The sequence below is a fragment of the Anas acuta genome, chromosome 12 (assembly GCF_963932015.1).
Source record: "Anas acuta chromosome 12, bAnaAcu1.1, whole genome shotgun sequence".
Classification (NCBI taxonomy): domain Eukaryota; kingdom Metazoa; phylum Chordata; class Aves; order Anseriformes; family Anatidae; genus Anas; species Anas acuta.
In genome coordinates, this window is record NC_088990.1 from 11,981,414 (window position 1) to 12,002,780 (window position 21,367).

A 21,367-nucleotide genomic window follows, 5' to 3' on the forward strand; every position below is an offset into this window, starting at 1 on the left:
AAAGCAAATCACAGTCCTGCAGCTCTTCTACAGTATTGTGAGGTGGATGAACACAGGGCTTATAAAAGAGTCTGGGTAGCAGCCTAACCACAGAGGTCTTTCTGAACAGCTTTATAGGCAGAAGACTTTTTTAATGGACTGTTTTAATGGAGTGAATCAAAAATCAAGTTTTACATTTTGTTTCTGCAGACTTGCCAGTGAAAGAAGAGCGTGGTGGCTTTCAGATCAAATCATCTTTGCCAGCCAAAGCAGTGTCTTCTTCCCTGCTTCTAAGAGGCATGAGCTTAATCAACGAGTCTCGGAGTGGGGTGTATCTACAGTCGTAGCTGTGAAGAGAGGTGATTATTCCTCCCTAATAATTCAGTTTCGCATAAGGAAATTATCACACACACAGGGGCGTGCACCTTCCTCTGTTCTGTCAACATGCGCTGCTAGAAAGATTTATTCCAGTAATAAGGTCTTTGCAGTGAAACTTAACAAAAACGAGGGGGCAAGTTTATTAATTATATATTTTACAGTTAATGAAACATAATATTTAACAGAAATAATTGCAGGCATCTGCCTCGATGGCACAACTCATTTTCTGTAATAAACGGTTTGTGTTTCCCTTTGTTGGACCGATCAGTTACAGAGACAAATCCTGCCTTGTGCTAAGCCCTTCTTATCTCTTTTCATTTGCAGGAGATGAAATGTTCTCCTGTTCAATGTACGCGGAAGAGACCAGAGCTGAGCTGCTATCATCGTAACAGTAAAACTACAGCGAGATCTGAATTCTTTGTTCATGTTTCATTGCCTGCTTTGAGGAAAACAGTGATCATGAGATCAGACATCAGCCTTAGGGTGAGTATAGATACCACCCACACCAGCTCTACCAACAGACTGCAATCTGTATCTGGTTCGCTCCGTTCCCGTCTGTCCCTCACAGCCTCGCTGCAGGCTCTGCTAGACGAGGCCCCCTTGTTGTACAGGGCTCAGGTATTTCACCCCACAGCCTCTTCCACGTCTGCTGAAACATCATGTAGGAGCACTTGGCACGCTCAGCTCACCTTGCATTCAGGACTTTTTAAAACCTGCTCATGGATATACATTAGTTGTCCATGTAGTAACTTGACAGGTTGTCAGAGCATATGCTCCTTTGGTATCTGCTACAAAGGGTGGCTGGGTGTTGTCTTGTGTGCCCTGACATTTGTGGAGCAGGGAGGTTTATTTTGCAGTATCACTGATAATTTCTCTACGCTCCTAGCACCTTTCAAGCAGGTTGGCAGATTCTACCTCATGTAGGTGTCCATCTCCCATTATCTCCTGCTACCTGAGGTACCTCAGAGGCTGTGACACGCAGTTGAGTGATTTTTATTCCCTCCACTTGAGGGAAGTATCTTACAAGATTTTACACTGGTCCACTGCAGTTGACTCATGCCACCTATTTTTGAAATGCAGCCAACAAGGTAAGAGAAGATTTTAAAAAAAATAACAGCATGCAGATAAAATTAGGAGAGAAATCACAAACAGCAGTCAGATAAAACATTGTAAACAGACAAACCCGGTGTGCCCGCTAAACACAGAGCCATCCTGGGTGACAATGTGGTGTTCCTTCTTTCATTTTTGTCTTTACAAACTGTTGATGCGGTTGGTGGGTTCTCCCTGTGGGGTTCACTGCAAATAAGCTGTGACAGGTGAAGTCATTAGCTCTAATAGCTATGCACACCTCAGGACAACAGTCCTTCATACATAAGAGGTTGATGGGAACTCTTCAAGGAGGTGTTTATCTAATGGCATGCCACAGGGATCAGGGTTAGGTCCAGTCTTCTTTAGTGTCTTCATTAATGAGCTGGAGGAGGGGATAAGCAGCAGGTTAATGACATCTGTGGATGAAGTGGAGAGGGAACGATGCAGGGGCCAGGGGAGGTCACTCACACCAGCCCATCAGAACTGAGTAGAGCTGGGTTGTATCTGCCGTAGGCTTTCGGCCTGGCTTCACGTTCGCTGATTTTGTGAGTAAAATGTGGAGTCTGGGCAAGCAGGGAGGTGGGCTGGGTATTTGTAAGGAAATCTGTTCAGCCAGAGCATTGGCTACTCTGCTCTGAAACACAGGTTTTCTGCAGACCCATCTTGTAAATATTTAAATGCACAAGTAGCGGATGCAGCAAGTCTGGGTAGAGACTTGTGAGCGTGGAGGGAAGTAAAGAGTGCGTGTGAGATGCGTGTCTCCTTCTCACGTGTCAGCACTTGCACATGCACGTCTTCCAATACCTTCCAGACAGATTGTCATCCAAAGAGCTCTGCCAGTCTTTCAGGCATCAATCACATGAGCTCCGCAATAACCCTGCAAGGTCAGGAAGCGCTGTCAGGTGGGGAAAAGCCCGCGTCTCTGTTCCTCAGAGGAGCAATTTGTGCCTGAGCAAGGAGAGGTGAGCAGAGGGCAGCAGTGACTCCTGCAAGAGCGCGCATTTGCTGCAGTCAGAGCTCCCCTGATTTGCCTAGAGCCAGGGATGGGAGCCAGGTCTGCTGAACCCCTGCTCCCTGCCTTGACCACTAGAAACACTTCCTCCCCACAGAAACCTCACCATGAAACCACCCACAGGAGAATGGCTTTGTTATTTGGCAAGGAGAGCACAGGCTCTGCTCTACCCAATCCGCAGGCACATTTTTGGGGTTGTGTGTTTACTGAAATCTTGGCTTTGCTGGTCTGGAGAGGATAAAAGTTGATTGTTCACCAGCCAGGGGTTGGCGTCTCCCTGCCTGTACGTGTAAATATCTCTGTGCAGCCATACCAGGCCATAGGGAATGTTTGTGGTGCAGCAGCCTGCTAGTGTTAGAAGCCTTGTCTCTCCTCGGTGGTAAACACGTCTCTTGTTACCTGTCCTCACTGAAGCTTTTCTAGCTTCTCCTATCCTTGGCCACTTTGGCTTCAGGGCCTCGTGATCACTGGATTGATTTATTTATCTAATAAGAAAACTTAAAGAACTCCTTGTTTTCCAGAGTGCTCTGTCCCAGGCACTGGCTGTCTCTGAGGAGCCAGGTCATGCGGGAAGGAAACAGGGCTGCTGGGTGTGAGCTTCAGCTCTGCCAGCCTTGCTGTTCGTTCTGCCTCTCAGCCTTCTCCCAATACCGCCCTTCTCCTGGATTAGCAGGAAAGATTATGCTGCTCTTCAGGACGCCCAGACCTTGCCAGTTCTGTCCCTCAGCATGTGGAACAGATCGTGTAAAAGGGAGTTCACCCCCAGCTCTACGAACAGGACCATATGGGAGTACAGAGAAGACAACAGAAGACCAGAGAGTGAGTGGCCCTGCCATCTGTTGCTTCCCCTGTGCAGGTCCTGCTCGGTGTCACAGCACGTGTTTGCTGCTCCATGGACCCACGTCCAAGTGTGGCTGCTCAGCACATGGCAGATCCCCCAGAAACCAGGGTTGACTAAGCAGATCTGGGCTCATTGGGCAGAGCAGAGCCTCCCTGCACCGCGCTGCTGGTGCATCGGGTCCCAGTTCTGGTTCAGAACAGAAGTCGGAGATCTGTGCTCTGGATTCCATCTGCTGCTGCAAATCTGAAGGCAGTTGGCTCCTGGCTGGTGCAGGAACGTGTTCTCCCACCCCACAGCTTCACACATGCTAGTAACAGGTCTGACGGGACATTTTGCTGCTTCAGGAGATTTGATGTTGTTCAGCTTCCTAAAATCCTGCATTCTGTGATACCTGTGTGACAGCGCTGCTTTGAGTCAGCCTAACTGGTTCATCGCTGATGTTTTCCTGTCTGTTGGTTTTACAGCCGAATAATGAAACCCACTTCCCATCACTCTCTGACCTTGGTTTTGCAGAGTGCTCAGGTGCATCTTAAAGACTTTGTGTTTCAGGAGGCAGGAGGCTGGCACAGCTGCAGCTCAGTGCCTTGAACAGTTCATTGCATTGAACTGTTCATTTCCCTGACCACGTGGCCCTTCCTTCAGGAGGAAGGCTGTCTCTTCACAGTGTTTTTGTCCACAGACCTGATAACGTTGGGGTGGTTTTACACATTAGCAACAGAACGAAGAAAGCAGAGGCAATCAGGACCCAGAATAATTACGTTTATCATCTGTAATCATCACGCAGAGTCTAACTGCACATAAGCACTTCTAGCTGGGTGCCTGCAAGAACACAGAATGCAGGGAGTATCATTAGAGGATCCATTGGTTATTGAAAAGGAAACTAGCCAGCTGCTGAACAGGGCAGCAGGGGATTCTCTGGACTGCAAGCACACCCATTTGTTATCACATATGTAGAAAACGAGGGCATATCCAGTGCTGAACCCTTCTCTGTGTGTGCATGTGTTAGTGGGTGTTGTTTCCAGAGTCAGGCTGCTGAGGAAATAAGAACCCAGCCCCTTTCTGGCTGACCCTGGGGGTTCAGAAGGTATAATCTGGAAGAGCCTACAGCTGCTCGAGCCCTTCTCCACGAAGGGGATTATTCCAAGGGAGCTCTCTGATGTTTCCCCTCGTGACTCTGTCTACTCCTCCCTAGTTGCATGCCATTCAGGAAACACATAACCCCAAGCAAGGGCTTCAGTTTCCCACTAGCAGAACTCTCCTCCACCACGCTGCTGCACTGGCTGAGGCTGCCAAGCAGAACTGTCCAAGCAACTTCAATTGATCTCAGTACAGAAAACGCCCCTGAAAACATTTGCTGCATTCCCAACGGAGAGCAACAAGAAGCAACCTTCTCCCACCCATATCCCTGCAGCTTGGTCCAATCTCTCCTAGAGCTGCACTGAGAAAGGGCTAAAGAATGTCTTGGCTGCAGTGAGCACAGCAAATTGCTGCACTTGGCCGTTTTGTGGAAGGTTTTACTAAAAGTCTGCTTGAATGTAAAAACCTTAAGGCTGATAGCACAGGAAGAGTTAAAGCCAGCTTTTGTATGCGTAGTGGAATTAGTTGGAATCCCATCAAAAGCCTGTGACACTTCATCTCTTGAGCAAAGCATGTGAGATGCTGCACGTTTACTTATTCTGATGCTCAGGGTTATGAAGTGGCTTTCTAAAACCCTTCTTTTCCATGATGATCTCCAGATGAGGATGTAAAATCTGTCCTTGCAGGAGGCCAATCCTGAGGTGTCTGTGTGTGTACAGGAGGGCTATTTCTCATCCTGAGGATCTGTCAATGGGAACTGGTGTTTCTCTTGCAGACACCCCACCTCTGCCAAGAACTCTTCTTTAGCAAGGCTCTTACGAACCTGGAACTTTTTTAAAGAGTCAAACCTTGATATAAGTGCACTTCCACTAAAACTCAAATGCAAACCAATCAGCATTTCACAGCAGCACTTTACTTTTCCTGCAGATTACTTTTCCAGGGGCACCCTCTAGTTCTGGCTTATCTACAAGCCTCTGGGAATGCTGTCAAGACAGGAGCCGTTCTCCTGCATCTAAAGGGCAACGAGCACAGGGACTGAGCCAGATTCTTCCGCTGTGTGGGCACCTTGTGCCAGTGAGCTGAGGAGGAGAGCTGAGCTCCGTGGGGTGCTCTGCACCTGGAGGAAAGTCCTGCTGTTAACGAGGCAAGTGAAATTCTGCCTGCTGTTTCAGGGCCATATACTCCTACAGTCACAGGATAATGTTGGGTGAAAGGAGCCACAGGGAGTCTTTGGTCTGTGCCCTTGCTCAGAGGCAGCTTCAAAATTAGGTCCAGGTGATCTGGGCCTTCAGAGAGGTTTTATTATATCTTCACGGTCCCATATCCAGTGGTTAGCCACCCTCAGCGTGAAAAACGGCTGCATGAAGGTTATCCTGGAGCTGTGTGAAGTCTTTTCTAAAATTTCTGTGTCTTCAATGCCCAGGAGATGGAAGGAGGCCAGAATACTTTCTTGTCGTTTCACTTGACAGTATCCATCCAGACTGATTGGCTCTTGGGAGGGCAGGGCAAGCAATGCATGGTTTTCTAGGTCTTGCTTCCCTCTAATGCAAAGCCCTTCTCTTACTCATAGCATCTGCACAAAGGAGGAGATTGTTTCCTGATTGTGGCCAAAGAGGACTTGTTCCTTGTGGAACCTCCTTGTGGAGTTGAACAGAGGAGCAGGGAAGTGATACTGTGGTCTTGGTGCTACGCTGCGCTAATGGCTGTCAAACATCCTGCAGAAATCACAGGGCAAGATTTTGAAGAAGACAAGTAATCAGCTTTGTGGGTGTTCCTCCCTTCCATGAGTATGAATAAGGAAAAGCACGGCAGCGCTTCCCTGAAAATCTGGTGGGTGGACTGGTGCTGTGAGCTGATATAAGATGGGGGCTGCTTCCTTCATAATGAATGAAAGATGACAGATGGGGGAAGGCAAGGAAAGGCCTTCAGCAGTAATGTAATTAACTGTCTTCTGAGAACATTGGGATGTTTTTTTCCTGATGTGAAGGAAGAGAGGATTTTTGGCTGAGAGTCTTGGGGAAATGGGAACTACAGAGGTAAATATGGCTGGTCCTCAGTCCAGCCCAAAGCTAAGACCTTATACCAGCTTCAGAAGCAGTGAGGGAGGGTGGCCTCCCTGGTCTAAGAGAAGGTGGGCTGTGTGGGGCTGGTCCTCCCTCCTCTTAGCTTCATCGCTGGCCCGGAGCTCTTGTTTTGGAAGAGGAGGTGAAGAGCCAGTCCCCCTTCAGACCAGTAATGACTTCACACCCTGACTTTTTCCCCGCAAGCCTTTCCTCTTACACGCTAACAAGTCTGAGCCTACTTCATTGTGCCTTCAGTAATTGTGCTTTTAATTATGCTCTGTGTCTTTGACCATCTGTTGTGCTTTTTTCGGAATCTGTTTCAGTTCTGCTATCCCCTTTGAGATGAAGGGACCATGAGTGCACACACTATCCAAGGTGTGGATGAATCATAGATTTTTCCGTTCTGATCTTTTTTTTTTCTTTCCAAATGATTCATACCAGTTGATCTGTTTCTTGATGGTTAAGCTGACATTTTCATGGTACCAACAGCTTTCTGTATGGGGAAAAACGAGGGCCTACAAAGAGAAGTGAAAACGATGTCCTTTGGACAGGAAGAGACAAGATTTTTTGGGAACATTGCAGGAGTCTGAAGGGAGAGGTTACAGCACCTCCCAGCATGGTGCCCACTTGTGAGAGCGGCCAACACACAGCTGCTGGTGTCAGGAAGATGCTGCAACTTGCTGACAGACATCACAGCAAGCACGGCAGACCTCTGCTTTGAGCAAGAGTCCAAGGGAGAGGAAATTCAAGTCAGGAGAGGGAGCTTGAAAGGCTTCAGCTTGAACAGAGGAAGAGAAGCAAAATGAAAGGTTAATGAGCCAGAGAGCTTGTTAGGAAGATGGAGCAACTGCAAGCTTGGGCTTGAGAGCTGAGGTAGCTGCAGAGAAGGCAGAGCTTTCGGTGGGTGAGAGGAACACGGCTGGACCAGAGGGCTGAAGACTGCAGAGTGGCTGGAGCTGGAGGAAAACCAGAAGGTGACACTTGCAAAGTTTAGGATAAGGGAATGAAACTGTGGTCTGAGGCAACTGTTTGAGTGCTTCTAACACCTTTTTAGTGTGTATGAGGCATATTTTCCCTTCACAGGGAGAGCACAAGTGCACATGGCTTCCTCTTTATCATGTCAGCACTAGCTCTGGCTTCTTTCTGCGGGTGTGCAGGGGTGTTCTAGCCTGTCCTCTGCTGTCAGTGCGATACTGTGCTATCTCAGGCTCTGATACAGGAATATCTTGTTCTTAGCAGGATGCCCTCTTTGTACTCTTTTCCAGCCAGAGCAACCCTCGGTAACCTTAGAGAAGTCTTGTTCCAGGATCATTCATTGACCTCTGGCAGCTGCTCCTCATCTCGTCTTCTGAGCGTCCTTTACCTTCGACTGCCTTGATGTGATTTCCTCATGCCCTTGCTGACCTCCCTCTGCCCCCTGGGTCTGACAACGTGGTTGTAGACATCACCCATCATCACTGCTCCCTACATGAGCAATGAGAGCCACCCGATCTTCTGCTGGCTGTCTCCTTTCCAGCTCTCTGAGGCCTTTCACCTCCAGCTTCCAACCATGGGAAGGAGTCATGGTATTTGGCCTCACAATTATCAGCCCAGCAAAGCTGTCCCTTCCTGACCCCTCCAGACAGGATGTCCTGATGCCCACTTCATGCCCATGTCCTGTTTTAGCGGGGTTTTCTTGCTCTTTTGGCAGAGATTAGCTGCCAGACCTGTCTCTGTTATCCTTCTGCTCTGGCTGTTTTCTTATGCATGGAGGATGGTGAACAGAGATAGCTCACCAAATTACCTGAGGGGCTTTCTCTCTTATTCCAGCATTCTGCAGGCAGGTTTCTTTCCAATACATTCCCGTACCTGCAGGGTTAGGTGCTAAGCATCAGTCATGTGAGAGGACTGTAAATGAGGTTCCTTCAAAAACTAGTTCTGTTTTGCTTTAGGCCATAATGGGAAAACTGCTGTGTTTCCATTAAATCCCCTTTGTATCAATCTGGAGAGCTCGGCTGTGGGCGAGAGGTGCTGGGATCCCAATAGGCTACTAATTAATTACCAACCCCACATTCTTTATTGGCAATGCGGGGGCCTTCCGGCATCGCCTCCTGATAGTTAATTAGGGTGGAAGCCAAGCAGAGGCTCCGTTTCAGTGGTGATCAGTTAACATTCCCTCTGGCTTTATCCCTTGCAGACATGCCTTGGCACTGGGAGGGGAAGCCAAGGCTGAGCATATGGCTTATTGCGGTGCTTTGACCTTCCCAGGGTGCCAGCGATCTGGGGCAAAGCCAAGCGGCTGGATTTCCGTCAAGTGCTGCTCCAAAGCCTACCTGATGCCATGGAAAGCCTCCGTGCCATTTCTGGGAAAACAAACCTACGGGGAAAGCACCAGCAGTTGCTGTTCTCTCATGTTATTCCTTACTGTACAATATGGGCAGCTAAAAAATGTCTTCTGGTGGTGCAGGAGGAGGAGGAAGAGGCCGACAAAATCTCCTTGATAGGGCTCAGTGCTTACAGGTGGAAACGAGGAGCATAGCTCCATGGATGCTTCCTGATGGGCACCTGCTGGTGCCCCTTCCATGGCTCTGTGAACCCAGGGCACCATCAGATAACGGACTGGGAGGCCTGAGGGCATGCTTCTACAACCCCACACGCAGTCTGTTGGGATCCTGTCATCAAAGGACAAAGCACATTTGGGATGGGTTCAGAAATGCTCCAGCCATTCTGAGTGTGAAATCTGCAGCTGGCCGGCCTGGAAGAGACTTCGGATAAGCAAAACATAACTGCTCGTGGTGGCCTGCCAAGATCTGGGTGGGAAAAGCCTTCCTTTGAAGAGGATTTTCCGTCATCTCCCAAGGACTCCCCAGCTGCTGAGCCTTTCTTGTTGCCGTGGCCTCGTGTCTGGGATTTGCTTTCCTCAAGACCTTGAAGCCCGTTCCCCTCCCCGATTTCTTGTGGAGCTCGCTGCAGCCTGTCTCCGGTAATGCAGCTGTTCTCTCCTTCGCTGGAATCTGCTTTGAACAGAAACGATTTCTACTTTATTTTCCTTTTGCTGTGCAGCGACCTAATTAGTTAACTCTATATTGCAGCCTCTTCCTACAGCACTTGCCAAAGAGCTCATCAAAGCCTCCCTGCCCCGGCGCTGGGGGAGGTGGATTATTAGTCCCTCTGTGCTCAGCCTTGGAGGAGATATTTCCTTCTCTTGTGGACTAGCGACTCTTTAGCCTCGCCATTTGAGATCAAAACCACAGACAGCTGGGAGCGCGCTGGAGTAACGTGCACTCAAAGGCAGCGCTTTGTTTCCTTGAAGTGCCTATCAGCTGCGCCTCTGATGTGCTGAAGACAGGCTGGCTTCACCCTGCAGAGGAGAGCAGCCTGCCTGGGAAGTGGCTGTGGTCGCTGGTGACACAGGGCCTTGTCCTGGCATCCCCGGGGCACCCTCCTTGCTCCTGTGCTCCCCAGCATGCGCTGCTCTCAGCCTGGCTGATGGCCTCTGCTGGGTCATCTCTGCTGTGCCAGCCAGCACGAGGGCAGCTCGCAGTGCTTCCAGAGGGCGTGCTTGTGCCTAGCACAAGTCTCAGCCTGATGTCTTTAGGGGGGATAAGCCCCAAAAGGAAAAGGCTTCAGCAGCTGAGGTGGGTTTGTTACTTTGGAAACTCCCTGGGCTGTGAACCCTCCTCCTGGGAGGTGTCGGCACCATGAGCTGGGATGTGCTGGGCCAGCGGAGGCTGAGCATGTGCCGTGGTGCGATAATGCTGATCTGGTGGCTTGTGCTTTTAGCCCGGTGTCTGGGTGATGGCAGCGGGTGTTTCCATAGAGAAACAGCACAGATCTGAGATTCCTCCAGGCCCTTGAGGCTGCAGTGGAATATCACAGTCTTAATTCTTGGGGTAACTGGATCCACTTGGTCTTGGGATGATGAGAGGAATATCTGGTCTTCTCCTGCCTTGACAAAACAAGGCTCTAAAATTGACATGTTTCTCTTCTCTATACACATACCAAGTGCCAAAGGCTGATGTAGACAAAATATATCAATGCTGGCTGTGATTTCCCAAATATGTGATGTCCTAGAGATGCAGTAGTGTGCTGGGCAGGAGGGGATATGTGAGCGAGCAAGAGAGCCTGGTTAAACACCTCAGTCCTGCACTCAGGTTTCATATGCATGTGCCTGAGCTGCGTGCAGAAAACAGCTGCACAGGCCTGACTTCACCAGTGTCCAGGGCTGCACACAATTCTGTAACACCGGGAGGGGAAGCAAGGGCAGGATTTCCAGTGGTGAGTCAGGAGAAGGAGCCAGAAATAGAGTAGGAAATGCTGGAGGGGCAGTGGTCAAAGTCAAGGGAACCAGACCTGACTTGTGCTCACAGAGGCATCCCACTCATTCCTTACATGAGCAGCTCTGCCCACAGCCACTTGTTCCCCCAACAACACCATCCCGGGACCTGCAGGGATGTCCTCCCCTGCCCCAAAGCTCAGGTACCGCTGCAGTCCTTGGGCAGGCGCAGGGCACTCCACTCCCTCCAGCACACAAGGCGCTCGCGGGGCTGTGGGCACGCAGCTGCTGGTGCCAGCACGTGCCTCTGCTCCTGGGCAGCAGCTGGTGAGTCCATTGGCTCAGCAGGTATGTTTGTGCTTTCTCAGGAGGGATTGGCTTTTCAGAAGAGAGGAGAAAGAGAACAGAGGAAAAACTGGACGGGGAGCAGGAGGAAATAAAAGGAAATGGGAGACAGAGGGAAAAGGCAGCAAATGGCTGGAAGAATTAGAGATGGAGTGTAGAAAGGACTGCGTGTCCCCAGTTGCTTTGAGCACTCAGCAGATCCTGTGGTGTGTCTGCTTTATTACTGACAGAGTTCTCCCTTCTGTCGGCTTGTTTCCTAATTGCTGGTCTTGTAAACTGCTTGATTTATGGCTCTGTTCATCGGTTCTGGCCCTCGGGTATAACATGCTTTTCCTTCCAGGCTGGGAAGTGAATAACGAATTAACAGCCCGCCTTAGGTTCAATAAGAAGCTGAGCATTCAGGGATCTTTATTGTGATGCACGTGCCAAATCTAACTGCTTAATTTTTTACTTCTCATTCACGGAGGCTATTCAACAGCTTCTTCCCCAGGGCAGCAGCTGCGTTGTGGATGCTTGGTGCCTTTGAAGTGTCCCACAAGAGAAGCCACCAAGGAATGGATTCGCAGTTGGTTTGCACAGAGAACTCAATCTGTTTCCTCGCAGCTTGTTCTGAAGCTGACATTGTGTGCCATACACGCTTGTCTCGGACAAACTTCCTTTCAGTACAGCTGAGGGATGAAGATCAAGGCAGAGAACAAGCAGCCCCGCTGAGCTGGAGCTGTGACCCCCCGGTGTGCGAGCAGCCATCATGCCAACCCCTGGCTGTCATCCCCGTGTTGAGAGGTTTGTCCTAGACAAACCCTGGAGTAGGTTCCCTTGAGTCAGTGCAACTTTAATCTTCTGTTGAGTGAACCAAGTTCCTGTGCCTGCGCAGTCCTTGGTGCCCATCCTGTGCCTTCCACTCAGCTCTGATCCACGCGGCTGCGTCGTCGCACCACGATGCACCGGGGTTACAGAACGGAACATCCTGGCCTTGCTGTGATAAGGTTTGTCCACCCCTGGAGGACCGTGGGGATGGGAGCTCCCCTGGGTTCAGAGCATGTGGCTCTTCTCCTTAACCAGGTCCCAGGGCCAGGAAGTAATGTGGTGTTCGTACAACACCTCTGCAGCACTACAGGCACACTGCAGTGGAGCCCTGTGCACCTGGCAGCGTGGCAGAGACTTCATGAGAAGAAAATGTCTGTGAAACAAAACCTTGTGAAGGAGGAAGGCTCATGCACAGAATGGAGGGGCTACTGTCGAAGTGTGGGAGCTGTTCTGTGAGCATAATGCCCTGCAAGGACTACCTCAGGACTTGCAGGCCTCGAGCAGATAAAGTTTAAGCTGACAAGTCCCCTCAGGACTTAGCAGCTTTCTGCCTTCTTGCCCTTGATCAGCCTGGTAGGATGCTGTTGCTGTCTGCGAGCTGCTTCGTGGCTGCAGCAGGTAAATCTCATCGGCCTGAAAGGGAGGGTCAAGAGAATAGCTTTGTGCCGTCTGCACGCTGCTGTAGGAACAGGGGCTCAACTCTGCATCACAAGAGGCCAGGAGTGAAGGGCAGAGAGCTCGGAGAGTCATGTGGAGCATTAACAGGAAGGCCTACAGCTCCTCAGGTGCTGTACAAGCCATTAGAGGGAAAGTTGCAATGCATCTGCTCAGTCCTGATCCAGTCCTCACGTGTCTGCAGGAGCTGAGCATGCAGGAGCTCTGCTGGATGGAGCATTTTCTCTTCTGAAGGTCTTGTGGCAGTGGGGGAGAGTTGCTCGTGTCTGTTTTTTCTCCTAGGGCACATGCAGTAAAGCAAAGCAGAAATAAACCACACAGTCCAGCACTTCTTTCCTAGGAGCATTAGCAGTACAGCTAGGTTAGATTGTTGTGGCCATCCTGCGTGCTTTGTCTCTTGCTCTTCCTTCCCCTGCTGGGTCTGCAGGTCCATGCCCACACACCTGAGGATCACTGGGCCAGTGTCTTTGGGCACTGTGTGCTGGAGGTGTGACTGGGCCAAGCCTGTCACCGTGGTGCATCTGTCCCGGACAGCCTAACAGCACCGTGCTGTGTTCCTCACCTTCTCACGAGGCTCAGGAACCTGTCCGTCCCGTGGAGCACACTGGGCCCCCACCTGTGTGTGTGCCATACCCAACAGGATCCCTGATGTGACTGTAGTTTTGATTAAACTCCACGAGGCCACCCCCGGCTGCCTCCTTCCAAGTAACCTCGCAGGCCTGTCAGGAGGCGGCAGGATCTGGAGATGGGGCAGCAGCGCTCCTCACGGGCACAAGCAGCTGCTCACCGTGGCTGTCGTCAGCTGCTTCCTCCTGCCAAGGAGTCCAGGATCCAAGAGCACTCGAAGAGGAGACCAAAAACCCCTCTTGCTTGCAGTTCACACATTCTATCAGCGAGAATATTAACTACTAATTGCTAAATAAGCTGAATATATGCTCAAAGTCCAGGTGTTATCGCTTACTGATAAAAAGGCTTCAAACTGCCTTTGGTTCTGCGTTAGAGCGTGCTCGCTCCCATGCAGAGTATTGGTCCTGTTTCCTAACCTGCGTGACAGGCAAGATGGTTCAGATACAATAACCGCAGGAGGTTCAAGGTCCTGGCCGTATCTTGCATCTGGCTGATCAGCCGTCCAAGACTGCGTGCCAACAAGCAGAGATCAAAGGAGCAGAAGTGTGGGATCCGTGCTCGGGGTGAGTAGAGTTGATGCCTGCACCCTTCTTCCCCTCTGGTGCAAAGGTTGGGGCAGTTTCTAAGCCTGGGACCGAGGCATTTCCTTTCTGGTTGCTGCTGTGGGTGGCATCACGGCACAGACAGCTTCTCTGTGGACATGTTCCTCCTGCTCACACCGCACGTGGGGCTTTAAATGGGATCAGAGTGAAATATTTCTCTTTAAACTCTATATTCACATGGCAAGATCCTCTCTGTCACCTCTGACCCGCTCCCGCCTGGCTGCTGGTATGGATCTAAGTGCTACAGCATTCAATCACCTTCCAGACAATTGAGCAGGAGCTGTTCCAAATGCCGGCGCTTTCCCTCTCCCCTGCCCCAGAGTAGGAATTACCTCGAGCAGGTCGTAGCGGTGTGTGCAATAATGACTGTAGCAGTGAGCCTCGTTCCCGTTGCCTGGATGCAGGTAAAAGAAAGGAGAAAGGGGAAATTTTGTAGCTGAAGATGTGATCAGATGAGTGTCTGATCCATCTTTAGACCCCTTTTTAACTAAAGTTCCTGTATTTCAGCTAAAGCTAATGCCCCTCTGCTGTCAGGTCCCTTCCTGCAGCGCAGGCAGTAGCTGTTCGTGCCTCTGTTCTGCACAGCTCAAAGTAAAAGAGGCTTGTGTGCAAACCCTGCTGGCACGCTCTTCTTGCTCTGAACACGATGAGGTCGGGGACCTGACCTTTTGCAGGAGGTGGCCTCAACGTGCGTGTCCTGAGGTCACGGAAGGCAGCCCCTTGCTGCTCCCAGCCCCACTTCTGTCCTCCCAGCCATGTAGCAGCTACGAAGGGATGGAGCTGGGTTTTGGGGGGTGAGCCCAGGGGCTCCTGCATAAACCACTGGAAGAGTTTTGAGTTTTAGGTCATAGATTGAGCTAAAAATTGCGACCAGGAGAGTGCAGTAGACAGCAAAGGCTTGTAGAGCTTGTGCCAGCTGGGTGAGGAGGCTCTCTTGTAGCTGAGTGCCACAACAAAGGGCTGGGGTCAGAGCTCTGGGGCTGATCCGTGCCCCTAACACAGCGAGCAGGCTGCACACAGCATTTGGGTGGCTGCTGGGCACCGAAGACCTGGGAGCTGGGTCGATGGAGCTGGCTTGATGGAGTTGGTTCTTGCCCAGGCACTGCTAGCGTTGCTTGCCCAGGCTCTCCCTCCCTTAGGTTCATGCTGAGTCTCGTGGCTCACCCCAAAACATCCATCCCTCACAGCAGGGCACGGAGGCAGAAGCAAAGCATCGGTGCACACTTAAAGCATGGGAAACAGCAGCCCTTTCTGGCAGAGCTAGCTCAGGGAGCGTTCACAAGCAGATCCCCACGGCGGGTCTGAGCAGGGCTGCTCTCAGGGGTGGGATGGTGACAAGGCGTGAGCAGCAGGCTCGGCTCGAGCTGGCGCAGCTGCAGCTGAGCGGGGAGTTTTCTGCTCACTTGCCCCGCCGTGCACTCTTCCCTTGGCAGCGGCTTGGAGCCTGCATCCCTTCTCCCTACCCACAGGACTGATTGCAAGCTGGAGGGAGAATCTGGTGGCAGCCCCCACAAGCAGTTGGGTGTTTTCCAGATCTCTCCTACTCTCTGTTGCAGCTCTCAACTTGCTTGGAGTCAAGGACACACATTAACTCCCTGTCTGTCTTTCTCTCCCCCACGCAGCGCATTAGCTATGCTGTCTGACAAAGATGTGCTCTGCTTAGTGAGCGCAGGTTACCTGCAGGGTGACAGGAGCCTTTCCTGGCCTTTGTGGTGAGAGAAATTCATCTGCTTTTGGTTTTTCAAGCTGGTGGGGGACGCTGCACAGCTGAGCATCGTGCCTCTAGATTCTTGGATCACCCCTGCTGCTGGGAAGGGAGAGCTCCCCTCGCTTTCCTTGTGCTCTGCATGGATCGCTTGCGCTCTCCTCTCTTTCCAGCTGGACCACAAAGAAAGTTGAAAATGTGAAGACCTGTAAATCGTAGCTGCCCCTTCTCTCTGGCAGCCCAGGTTCCTGCTTTTTTAGAACCAAGGCTCAGCCACTGAAGACAACCAACCCAGCAGTGGGGTTTTTGCTTGCACAGAAGCAAATGCAAAAGCTGTTAGAGCCCTGGGTGAGACCAAAGCTCGAGGCTGCCAAGAGCTCTCTTTGCAGAGGGACTCTTAGGACCATGCTGCCTCTTCTTCCCAGTCTGCAAGGAGACACGAGGCAGGGAGTGATCCTTAATGATCCCTTTGCCCTGGCTGCAGCACCAGGTCCCCAAGTACGTCCCCAGGAGCTCACTGCCCCGAGGAAGGCAGAGCCCCACGGGCTGTACAAGGCGAGGAGACGCTGCCCTCCCCGACGGGCAGCGCTGGCGTGGAGATGTCGGGTTCTGGCAAGGCGAGCACGGGGAAAGGGAGGTGACTTTTTCCTCTTGGTTGCTTTGTTCCTTGTTTAGGTAGCGGGTGAAAGAAAGCCTTTGCCGCCTGGGTTAAGGAAATTATTGTTTAGCTGAGAGCTTATGTGTTCTTTTGGGGAAGAAGATTGTGTTTGCCTTTGGCAGGGAGGGGTTATTGTGTAATGGCAGTTCATTTTAATTAGTTGCTTTTCTTTACCTTGGCTTTGTTTAACTAGAGGAGGAATTTCTGAAAGGAGACTTTTTAAAAGAGAGGGAGAAAAACAACAAAACAAAGCCCAGATTTGCCTGGGATTTAGGATATGTGCTTCTAGCTTGTCCCCGGTGTGTACCCATTTACCAAGAAAAGCTTTTCCCAGAGAGGCAGAGGTGCGGCCTCATCTCTTTCTCTCTCTTACTACACTCTACATTCACTTTAGGGAATGAACAAGGGAAGTGTCTGTATCTCCGTGGTGGGATTAATGGCAATATGGAGATGAGCTGAATGTATAATGGCCAATTTTCCTAGAAGAAGGGGCTTGTTCCAGCAGCAGTTTAGCCCATATGTCTGTGAGGGCTGTAGCATTTTCTTTTTTATGAAAGCACCAAATAATCTTTCAGTTCTTCTGGGATGTGTCATGTAACTGGTGCTGCTGTGAGGGTGTTCAGGCTCCTGGTTACGTGACTTTTGTGAGAACTGGACATTAAATGGGAGGTTAGTTTGGGACAGAGGATCTTCCCGTCTCTTCCCTTCACATCCATCCTCTTTAACATGTTTTTTTTTTTCTTGCAGTCTCATGGCAAGGGAGCAGGAGCAGGATTCCCCTCCTTGTCCCCTGGCCCTGTTTCCAGGTGCAGCTGTCCGTGAGGCTGGGGCAGCGCTGGGGGCAGCGGCTCCCCCCAACATCGCCACCGCATCCTTCCCTCCGAGCTGGAAGGTGACAGTGGCGACAACAGCCGGGGAGCAGGGACAAGCAGCTGGGCTTTGGCAAGTGGCAGGGCAGGGCAGGGGTTGCTTTCATGCAGGCCATAAGGAAAGGAGCTCTCCCAGTACAAAGGGAGTTAAAAATGTCTCCATTAAAGTGCTCCCGGCAGCCCAGAGCTCTCCAGCCCATACCTCTGGGCTGGCGGCGCTTGCAGGCAGCCTGTTGCCCTCGGCGCGGAGCTCGGTGCCTTCTGTCCCCCCTATTCTCTCCGAGGGCACCTCCCCGCTGCTCGGGTCTGAGTGAGCCTGGGGTCACTCCCACCTCAGGCCTCTTTTCCCTTCCCTTTCCAGCTCCTTAAACAACAGAGGTGCTGAGGGAATTTATACCTCTGCCTGGTAACAAGACAGATCAGTGAGACGCTGTCACGGTTTTGTGAGGGCTCCATAGATTTTTATGGCTTTTCAGTCCTTGGGTTCCCAACCTTCCTTTGGCTTGTAAATTGCCCACAAAATGCAGACACAGCTCCTATTCTGTGAGTTCCTTTGATGATTTTATTTATATCTCTTGCTTTGTCTTGTCTTTTATTACAGGGAGACTGCAATTAATTATTATCCCATCAGCTTCTATTTAGGCTGACAGTACAATGCAACACACAGTGTCCAACCTTCCCCTGCCTCTGTGTACACAAGCGGGCAGCTATTCTGGAGAAGAACAAAGGCGCTGGCAGTTTCAGAAAGGGACATGCTGCTAAAGGGCAGCTTAAGGGAGTTCAATAGCACCAGCAGAGCAGAGTTGTGACCAGGCGTCCTGATTTTAGTTGTGATTTTATCTCCTCATCCAAAGATTGTCCCTTGCTGAGCAAGTGTAGGCTCATGATGGTAATTTCAGGACCCCTTTCCTGTCCAGCCTTTTACACTGGATTCTGTACGGGGAATATCAGTTTTCTCTCCTGGCTGTTCTGCCACTAGAAAACCTGCAAAGCTGTTTTCACTCTTTCCTTTTTCTTCGGGTCGTGCAAAAGGGTTTATTTGTCCTACAGGCCCATGGATGGCATGACACTTGCTGAGCAGTGCTGGCGATGAGCTAAAGATGTTTTGACAAGATTCAGTGAGAGGTGAGTGGAAGCTGCTGTTAAACCAAATGTTTGTTCACTCCTTCTTATTTCTCTCACCGTCTCATTTGTTCATTTATACCTGGTCTTGGCAGTTTTTGGTAGTGTAGCTCTGACTCTGACCTCCTCAGACCAGCAAATGACAACGAAGCAAAGCCTCTGTGCCAACATTCTGGTGGAAAGGTCAATGTAGTGCTTCTGCAGTGGTGTCCTCTCCGCTTCTCCCCAGCAGAGCCCGCTCCCAGATCCTTTAGAGGAAGCTGCAAGATAACCCCCATGTGGGCTGTGGTGCCGTAAGTTCAGAGAGACGTTTCTCGCTCCTGTCCTCCACAAATGACATGTGCTCACTAGCCCACGCCGCTACCAGCAATTAGCTGGTGTAAGGTTTGCAGTCCAAGCTCATGTAGCTGTGGGGCTCCGTGGGAAACGAAGGGCATGTCTGGGCGGGGAGGCCAGGCAGACTGAGCTGGCTCTGCCATTGCTAACGCCAGAATGGAAGTGCCGGGAACTGCTGGGCTGAGATGCTGACTTGGCTCAAGCTTAGGACTGTCTGCGTTCACCCCACTTAATTAGCCTTCCTGAGAGAGCACATCCACTGGCTTGGGTGCAGTTCTGCTCAGGTGTGCTGATCTGCTCCTGAAAGCGAGCGTGGATGATCTTGCAACCCTGGTCTGTGTTGTGAGAACTTAGCTCGGCTCTGCATTGCTTCAGGTCTCTTTCTCCCATGCTTAGAGGATGAAGCCAAAGGTAAGAGCAGTAACTCTGTGACTGATTCCACATCACCCATTTAGAAACCTTGACTAGGTGGTCAAGTGAGCTGTTCTTCCCTCCTCCACCCCAGCTGCATCCCAGATACAGTCCTACTGACTGTGATTACTGTAATAAAATTGCAACTAAACCCTGTCAGCTCTGAAGCAGGAATGATGAGGGTTGGTCTTTACATCAGACATGTAATTACCTGTCTACAAAACCATGAAAATGTGCAAGGGAAAAAAGAGGGAAAAGCAAGATCTCTGTCAAATGAGAGAAAACCTATCATTTCCCCCTTTTTTTTCTGTTTTGTTTTTGTTTTCCTCCATTCACAGTAATACATAGCTGGGCTTAATCCACCGAGGAACCTGCTCAGAGGTCACACTAAGCTACCTTGTGGCTGCTGGCCCTCCAGCCTGCTCAGAACATAGGGCTTCTTCTTTGAAAACCCTGGAGAAACTCAAGTTTGCAAGATTTTAGAATCAGAAAAATCCATTTCCTGCATAAGATCTTTTCTATGGTAAATGAATACTGAACTGCAATCAGAATGCCACTACTGTTTGTTAAATGCAAGTTGCTTAAATAGTTCATTTTTCGTACTAATTATACAGTACGTGGTTAGCTTCAATGATCACGTGTAATTAAAGGGGAACGGTTTCTGCAGCATTGTCATGACTTTGACAGTGCTGATCGAGAAGAGGCCAATATTTCCTGGTAGCCTACAGATTATGTGCTAATTAGGGGGTTTACATGGAGCGGCATGTGTATCCTATGCTTGGAGCCAGACCCTGAACATGCACAGGATCTGCTGATTTCCTGGAGGTCCTTAGCTTTGACTGAGGTCCCAAGTTATCAAAGCTTCTGCTTAATTTTAAATATGTGCTTAAAACCGTTTGAAGTCAATGGTGCTTAAGTATGTGCTTCAGCTTTAGTCACACACTTGAGAATTTTGCCGAATCGGGCCGCTGGCAAGTTAGGGATAAAACCTGGCTGGCACCTGTTCTTCCCCAAGGACACATCTTATCCACTCGATTAACCGATCCAACGGTGCAGGCTTCGAGCACCCCGGTGATTGTCACGGTTAACTTTATTTCATTTAAAACACAATAAGCAAATCCCTAAGAGTTTGAAAAGTTTTTTTTTTCTTTTTTTTCTTTTTTTTTTTCCCTAGAAACTAAGTGAGAGTATATGTAGGGGGAAAAATGTCATCTCTGGCTATATTATTTTACCGTGCTAAACAGTGGGGGAAGCCTTACAGAGGGTTGCTGTATGGTGGAAAAGGGTTGGTTTCCTGTGCTTGCTTTAATGCCTGGACCTTTGTTCTACCTCTTAGCTGTGACCATTTAGTAACCACTTGACTCACTTTGCCCTCAGCAGGATGTTGCATGTAGCTTCCCTGTGTTGAAGAACAGTCGAAATTAAAAGTATAATTTAATGATTCAGTTGGTAGCAGACAGATTTCCTGATAGCCTGCCTGTGGAGTGGACCTTTGTAAGCACCCTTCTGTCCAGGAGCACTTCCTTAGACAAAATCTAGCTTGGAGGCAGGACGCAGTAAATTCCCAAGTCATCACGTCTGCAGTCTTTAAATCCTGTGTGTTGAATCTCTACTGAATACTCAGCCAACAGCAAACTGAAAGAAAACTCTTTTAATGCAGAGTGGTTCGTACCTTTATAAGGGAAGCAGATTTAGGTATCTTTGGACAGAGGGCCCTGGGAAATACCTGAGTTTGTCTCTTCTCAGAGGAGTTCAGGATTTAAACATACAAAGTAGGCTCGAGGTGGAGAGGAGGCTGGCTCCCAGAGAAAGGTGATGTGCCTGAAGGAGGCACAAGGGGCCACTAGCACAGCTGGGATTACACCCCTGGCCCCTGTGCAGTGCCTGTGCACTGCAACAGCAGAAATCCTTGTGGGCTTTGCTCGTTGTGGTTTGACAACTGCATTCAGATGTGGAGGAAATTATTATCTGCAAGCTGTTGTGATGGGTAAAGAAAGTGTAAGAAGCAATTTTGTGTACCCAGAAGAACTGAGAAAGCCTCCTGAGCTTCCCTGCAGCTCAGGAGAAGGAGGTGCCTGGGGGAGGCAGGCAGCTGAAGCCATGGGCTGGGGCAGAAAAAGAAGAGAAAGCGTGTTGTGGCTGAATGTGTCGGTGGAGTTTATTTCTCTGGACTTCAGCCCTGTTCCTGCAAGGAAATGTTTCCTACCAAAAACCCAAGCAATTCCCTTGAAAGCCCTGTTTCGGCAGACAGAGATCTCTCAACATGATTGCAGTGTCCAGCTACAGGTCCCAACCAGACAGTGGAGCAAGGGAAGTGGAAGTTTCAGTTTGAGAGAAAATTCTCTGTTGCCCTGGGGAAAGAGCAACAGGTCTTTCTGCTTGGTCTACAAAAACAGATTCATTGGACCTGACTCTCCTGTTAGGCAGGGATAGGATAAGAAATGATGGATTTGAATTGTGTAGATTACATGTCAGGAAATTCTTCCTGCAGTGAGGATAGTTTATGGAAAAGCCTT

At 50.1% G+C, this 21,367-nt stretch overlaps 1 long non-coding RNA gene across 1 annotated transcript; it reads left to right on the top strand.

The window, feature by feature from the left end:
* Positions 1–192: 192 nt before the first annotated feature.
* LOC137863201 (uncharacterized) lies at positions 193–19,605 on the top strand. Its single transcript, XR_011100744.1, has 3 exons — positions 193–338; positions 682–840; positions 18,033–19,605. It is a non-coding gene; the product is annotated as an uncharacterized lncRNA (long non-coding RNA).
* The last annotated feature ends 1,762 nt before the right edge of the window (positions 19,606–21,367 follow it).